Source organism: Brachycentrus maculatus, unplaced genomic scaffold, assembly GCF_059751285.1.
Source record: "Brachycentrus maculatus isolate JH-2025_06_01 unplaced genomic scaffold, ASM5975128v1 h1tg000468l, whole genome shotgun sequence".
Taxonomy (NCBI): Eukaryota; Metazoa; Arthropoda; class Insecta; order Trichoptera; family Brachycentridae; genus Brachycentrus; species Brachycentrus maculatus.
In genome coordinates this window covers 63466-70012 of record NW_028281215.1, presented here as the reverse complement: position 1 = coordinate 70012, position 6547 = coordinate 63466, and the positions used below count along the sequence as shown (strand labels likewise).

General features: G+C 37.1%; 1 pseudogene; it reads left to right on the top strand.

Annotated features, from left to right (window-relative positions):
• Positions 1-5569, top strand: LOC148302283 (toll-like receptor Tollo pseudogene; annotated as a pseudogene).
• The last annotated feature ends 978 nt before the right edge of the window (positions 5570-6547 follow it).

Sequence of the window (6547 nt, the reverse complement as noted above, 5' to 3'; positions counted from 1 at the left end):
TGCGCTGCCAGTTATCTCTTTTTCTACTGTCGCAACTCCTAAACATTAGTTCCAATACGCGCCGGCACACAGCCGAGCCTACTTTTCGAAACTTTTAGTATCGCCGTAGGGAGATCTCTCTCGATCCTACCTAAGATCGTACCTCGCCAGTAGTGTAAACGAAAAGTTGTCGCTTTGTATTGTGAACAGATGTGATGTTCGAAGTGAGTGATTTGGACTGCGAGTTGTCGCACGACTCGACCGATAAATAACGTTTGTGAGTATTTCTTAATTCGACGAGAAGAAATTAAAAAAGTTAATAAAGTGTCGGCGTCTATAGACTTAAATGAAATGTGTACATATTTATGATAGTAAAGATATTCCCGCGAAATCGCAAATATAAAAATGGGCGTCGAATTGTTGACGGTTTACGCGTTGTTGATACTGGGAGCGAACGGAGTGTTGACGGGGGAAGAAGGCGGGGTGGGCGGGCTGGGGGCGGCGCCCCTCTCGTGCCGCTGGCAGCGCTCGCTGCCCGCCCCCGCCCGCCAGGAGGTGAGCGTGGAGCTGGCCTGCAGCGTGCGCACGGCGGCCGCCATGGACGGGCTGCTGGCCAACCTCACGACCCAGCAGGCTCGCCGCGTGGACTCCTTGAAGCTCGCTTGCACGGATGTCATGTTCTTCGAGAGCTCTCTGCAGCTGGCATCTCTGTCGCAGCTCCGGAGACTCCGAGACCTCCGCGTTGAGTCCTGCAAGTTTCGGTATGTGCCTGCCATGGTTCTATCTCCCTTGCGCGATCTCGCGAGTCTCACTCTTCGCAGCTACAACAACGATTGGTCGGCCATGACCATGGAGCTGCACGCCGAGAGCTTCAGGGGACTCACCGAGCTCCGGCACTTGGATCTCGGCGACAACAACATATGGACTCTTCCGTCGGAAGTGTTTTGTCCCTTATTTAGCTTGAAATCTTTGAACTTAACCAACAATCGCCTTCAAGATATATCGGAAATTGGATTTTCCGATTGGGGAAAAGGACCTATGGCACCGGGGAAGTCTTGCAATACGGGTCTCGATGTTTTGGACGTTTCCTACAACAACATCGTATCTCTCGCGGACAATGGACTCTTTAGTTTGAGAACTCTGGAAGTTCTGAATTTGCAAGAAAATGCGATTGTAGAAATAGGGGATAGGGCATTTGTCGGATTGACCGCCCTGAAAAGGTTGAATATGTCCAGTAACAAGTTAGTAGCACTCCCCCCCGAACTATTCCAGTCGTCTCGAGAGATAAGGCAGATTCTGCTCTCGAATAACTCTCTGGGAGTATTGGGACCTGGACTTCTCGAAGGATTGGACCAGCTGCGAGTGTTAGATTTGTCTCGAAATAAACTTTCCAATGAATGGGTTAACAGAGATACGTTCGCTGGAATCGTACGTTTGGAAATATTAAACCTTTCGTTTAATAAATTAACCAGATTGGATCCGAAAATATTTCAAGATTTAACAAAATTAAAATCTTTGAATTTGGAAAACAATGAAATTGAGATAATAAGCACAGGTGCATTTGTAGATTTGAAAGATCTCCATGTGTTAAATCTCTCGCAAAATAAATTGAAACATATCGATCAATTCCACTTCTCAAATCTTTATAAACTAAGTCAACTTTATTTAGATAAAAATAATATCGAAAGCATTCACTCAAAGTCCTTCGAAAATATAACATACCTACAAGACTTGGCATTGAATGACAATCATTTAGGAGAAATTCCTGATTCCATAAAGAAACTGAGATTTCTGAAAGCTCTTGATATTGGCAAAAATAACATTAGTTACGTGAACAATGCCTCGTTCGAAGGTCTAGAGGAGTTATACGGTCTCCGTTTAGTTGATAATTGTATTGTGAATATAACCAAAGATGCTTTTGTAACTTTGCCCCTACTGCAAGTTTTGAATTTGGCTTCTAATAATATTCAACACATAGACAGAGGTGCCTTTGATTCAAACCCTACACTGCGAGCTATCAGATTAGATGGAAATAAACTGTCCGACATAAGAGGTGTTTTTAATAATTTACACTCTCTCGGCTGGCTAAACATCTCCGATAACAAGTTAGCGTGGTTCGACTATAGTCATTTACCAGATAACCTGGAGTGGCTAGATATACATAAAAACAATATAAGCAAATTGGAAAATTACTTTAATGTCAGTGCATCTAATATACAAACATTGGATGTCAGCTTTAACTCCATTACAGAAATAAACGAGCTCTCCGTACCTGACAACATAGAGATATTTTTTCTCAATCATAACAATATTATTACGTTGAAACCAGGAACATTTTCAAGGAAAAGTCATCTGAAAAAAGTTGTTCTAAATGGAAATAAAATGACAACAATCGAACTGAGCGCGTTCAATTTACCACCAATACCGAGAAACCGGGATATTCCTCAGTTTTATATAAGCGATAATCCTTTCTTCTGCGATTGCACTATGGGTTGGTTGCAGAAAATAAATCAATGGAATCACCTTCGCACTTCTCCACTTTTCATGGATTTGGAAGATGTGACCTGCCAATTGGTACATGGAAGTAAACAATCTGCGCCCCTTCTAGATCTTCCCGCTTCGCAATTTCTTTGTCCGTACGAGAGTCATTGTTCGTCTCAATGTTCATGTTGCGAGTACGAAGCTTGCGATTGTAAAATGACTTGTCCCAACCGATGTTCTTGTTTTCACGATAGTAGTTGGAGCTCCAATGTAGTTGACTGCTCAAATGCTGATTATGATAGTATTCCAGAGAAAATGCCGATGGATGCCACTGAAATATATTTGGATGGGAACAATCTTGGTACTTTAGACAACCATATATTTATTGGAAAAAAGAAACTCAGTATCTTACACCTCAACAGTAGTAATATTGTCTCTATTGAGAATGGAACATTCAATGGCCTTTATTCGTTGAAAACGTTGCATTTGGAAAATAACCATTTATCAGAGCTAAAGGGACACGAATTTAACCAAACAAAACATCTCAAGGAATTGTATTTAAACCATAATGCCATAACTTATGTTGACAATAAAACCTTTATATCGCTGGCATCATTAAAGTCCCTACATTTGGAATATAACAAAATAAAAGATTTCAATCCCAAATTTCTAACATCTTCAAGTTTGAGCCATATTTATCTCGAAGGAAATTTATGGACATGTAGTTGTGATAGCATATTTGAATTAGAAAAGTGGCTTACTAAAAATAGTGAAAATATGAACGACATGTTTTGTGCAAATGAATCTATTCGATCCAATAACTTGACAATTTTCGACGCAGCAGCTAAATGCCTGGAACACATGCAAGTGAGTGTAGTTTCATCGGAAAACCAACCGTTCGCCTTTCAGGAAACTGACACTGGAATCAATTTCGTGCCTTTACTGTCGATTATTTTGATCGCAGTCATATTGATATGTTTGTTGGGAGCGTTGATTTTTTCATTCCGTCAAGATGTTCGTCTATGGGCTCACTCTAAGTACGGTGTGAGGATCTTCAAAAGCCATTCCATCAGTGATTGCGAATTAGACAAAGACAGAATGTACGATGGGTATATGATTTACAGTGTACTGGATGATGATTTTGTGTCTCGCGTGATATCGCCCGAGTTAGAACAATCGGGTTATTCGATGTGCTTACATTACAGAGATCTACAAATTTCGTCGGAGAATTATTTAACCGATACTTTTGTTAATGCCACAGAGGCTTCTAAACGTTTAATTTTAGTCGTTTCTTTTAGTTTCTTACAAAATGAATGGTCCAAGCCAAATTTTAAAAAAGCCATGAAAACCGCGATAGAATCCATCGATCCGTCTCTCCGACGGCACAAAGTAGTTTTTATTTTAACGACCGACGTGAGTGCTCTCAATTTGGATATCGACCTGCAATCCTTCTTTAAGAATTGTACGGTTATATTTTGGGCGGAAAAACGTTTTTGGGAGAAGATTCGATTCGCTATGCCGGACATAGCGAATCTTCAGTGGAACAAGAGTCCTTCCAAAACTAATAATCAAATGTTACCCAACGGAAGAAGGAGTGTGTCCAGATACACCGCCTCTCCCACGTCCTTGGACCAGTGGTACAAGTACGCGGCCCTTCCCCCGCAGCCCGCCGCAGGCCCCCCGCCCGCCGCGGGGGACGACTCCTCGCTGCTGACTAACACCACGCAGGCCAGTCAGCAGTTCGAGGATGCCCTGAACCACAGTTACGTGTCCATCGACACGCACTGCTACGAGAGGGCGCGCAGAACTCCTCTGGACGAGCAAGGCTACTTGCAGCCGCGTCCCGCCCACCTGTCCCACCCGGCCGCCCATCACCACAAGCTTCCCGCCCATCTCACCCACCCTACCCGACCCTGACAGTCTACCGGACTTGTCACCGCTGACGTCATTCTAGAACTTCCCTTATAATATACCGTACCACGAAAAACTACGCTTTCCTGGCTTTTTAAAAAAATGGTCTAGTTTAAATTACATTATTTTAATTTTATGCGAACGACAAACATGAATTTGTGTATTATAATAAATGACATATGTATAATGTTGCGCTATTGTTAGTTATGATAGTTATGACTGTTTTACATAAGTAATCATTGATTGATAATAATCAATCGATTGTACTGTCCTTTAAATTTTTTTAGGATATGCGAGTATATTGTTTTTTTTTCTTCATATTTAACGTGTGTAAATAAATAACACAAATAAAAGTGAGAATATTGTACTATAAAATGAATGGTATATGTTTAATACCTAACGTAATAATACTTGAAGAAGTGATGTCTTTGTATTCTGTAAATATAATATATGGTGTATGTTCGTATTAAACAATCTCTCAATATGTATGTAGGTATATATTTGTGTATTTTATAGCTTAAATTTGTAATTGGTACTGATAAAAAAAATATGTAATTTTAAAATCACATCAACCGTTTTAAAATAAATAAAGTATTGCATTGTGATATATAATTCATACATTTAAAAATATTATAAACTTATCATAAGAATTGGTGGTCACGCTAAATTCGCAATTTTTTTACTATTGACCATATAAAAAATGCAGAAGTGTATATGATTCGTACAAAAATAAAACTTGTAAGCTCCATGGAATTTTCTCACGTTAACTCCAAAAAATCTTTAACATACTTAAAAAAATTAAAGAGTTAAAATGTCTTCTAAATACCTCTTAATGTTTATTTGAATCCTACAACATTTTGATACATTTATACGACGATAACAGTTAGATGTGTTGTTTTATTATTATTTATGTTTCATATCTTCAAAGATATTAAATATTTACTTTATATAAAATAAAATCATTTGAGAAAGAAATAATGTTAGTACGTATTACATATTTCTGCAATTTAACTATTGTTTTTTTTTTCAAATGATTTTATTTGGTTAATTCTCAAACCAATTTTCTAGTGTTTGGCACAATAAAAAAATCTCAAAAATAATGAATATTTAAAAAAGTATAAGTACATATAAAAGTAGGTGCCTATAGCCAAAAAGGTGTAACTATTTACTATAAGATGGACTGTAACAAAGACTTGTAATGTTTGAGTTTATAATATGTTTTTTATTGTAAATTATTAAAATTAATGAAATGCAAATGTAAAACGTGATTAAAATAATTTGTACATATAATAATATTTAATTTTATTTGATGAGTATGTAACTATCCTACCTTATGTATATTTGTTGGAACCAAAAATGTATTTATCATAAAAAAACTAGTCAAATGTTGATCATTTACCATTGTATATTCTTAAAATAAAATTGTAAGTAACGGTTGGTTTAATACTGAATAAAATTGAACTGAAGCAATATATTTTTTCTTTATTTATTTTGTTTTAACTATACATTGTCTATTTTAAAACCACATTTTATTTAAATATGCATATAAAAATAAATATCTGACGATAGGTACTGATATGTATATTTTTTTAAAATTAAAAAATCCGATGGACGACAAATTTTACTTACTACTCTATAAGTATATGTAATCTGAAATAATAAGATAATAAATACGCTCTCTTTTCATCTACTTATGATGTTTATAAAGTTTTGGTGGCTACTCTAAACTACAAGCAGATATAAAAGGAAGAGTTCGCATGTATGTTAAAATGTCTGAACATTTCTCAAACTACAGGAAATTATTTTCGCTCGGTTAGAATCCTAGGCCATAAATTGACCTAACCATAGTTGACAAGCAAACAATGTCGGTATATTCCAAAGCTTATCTTTTCATGTTTCCTGTCATAAAGACAACAATTACAGACAGTTTTTGGCGAGCAATAAAACCAATAACTTTGGATACGTTTTTCAAAAGCAGAGAAAATCCGAGCTGTTGTGTCATTAAGTTCTACTAATAAGTCCCCGCAGAGATGTCTTATTTATGACAAGGGTAGGTATTTATTTTTAAAAATTTTAAAATACCATATACCAGTATCATTAGGTAAGTATGACGTCAATGTTGTAGTGTCATTTAAAGCTACTACTTTTCGTTAAGAATCAATGATTCTTACTTACT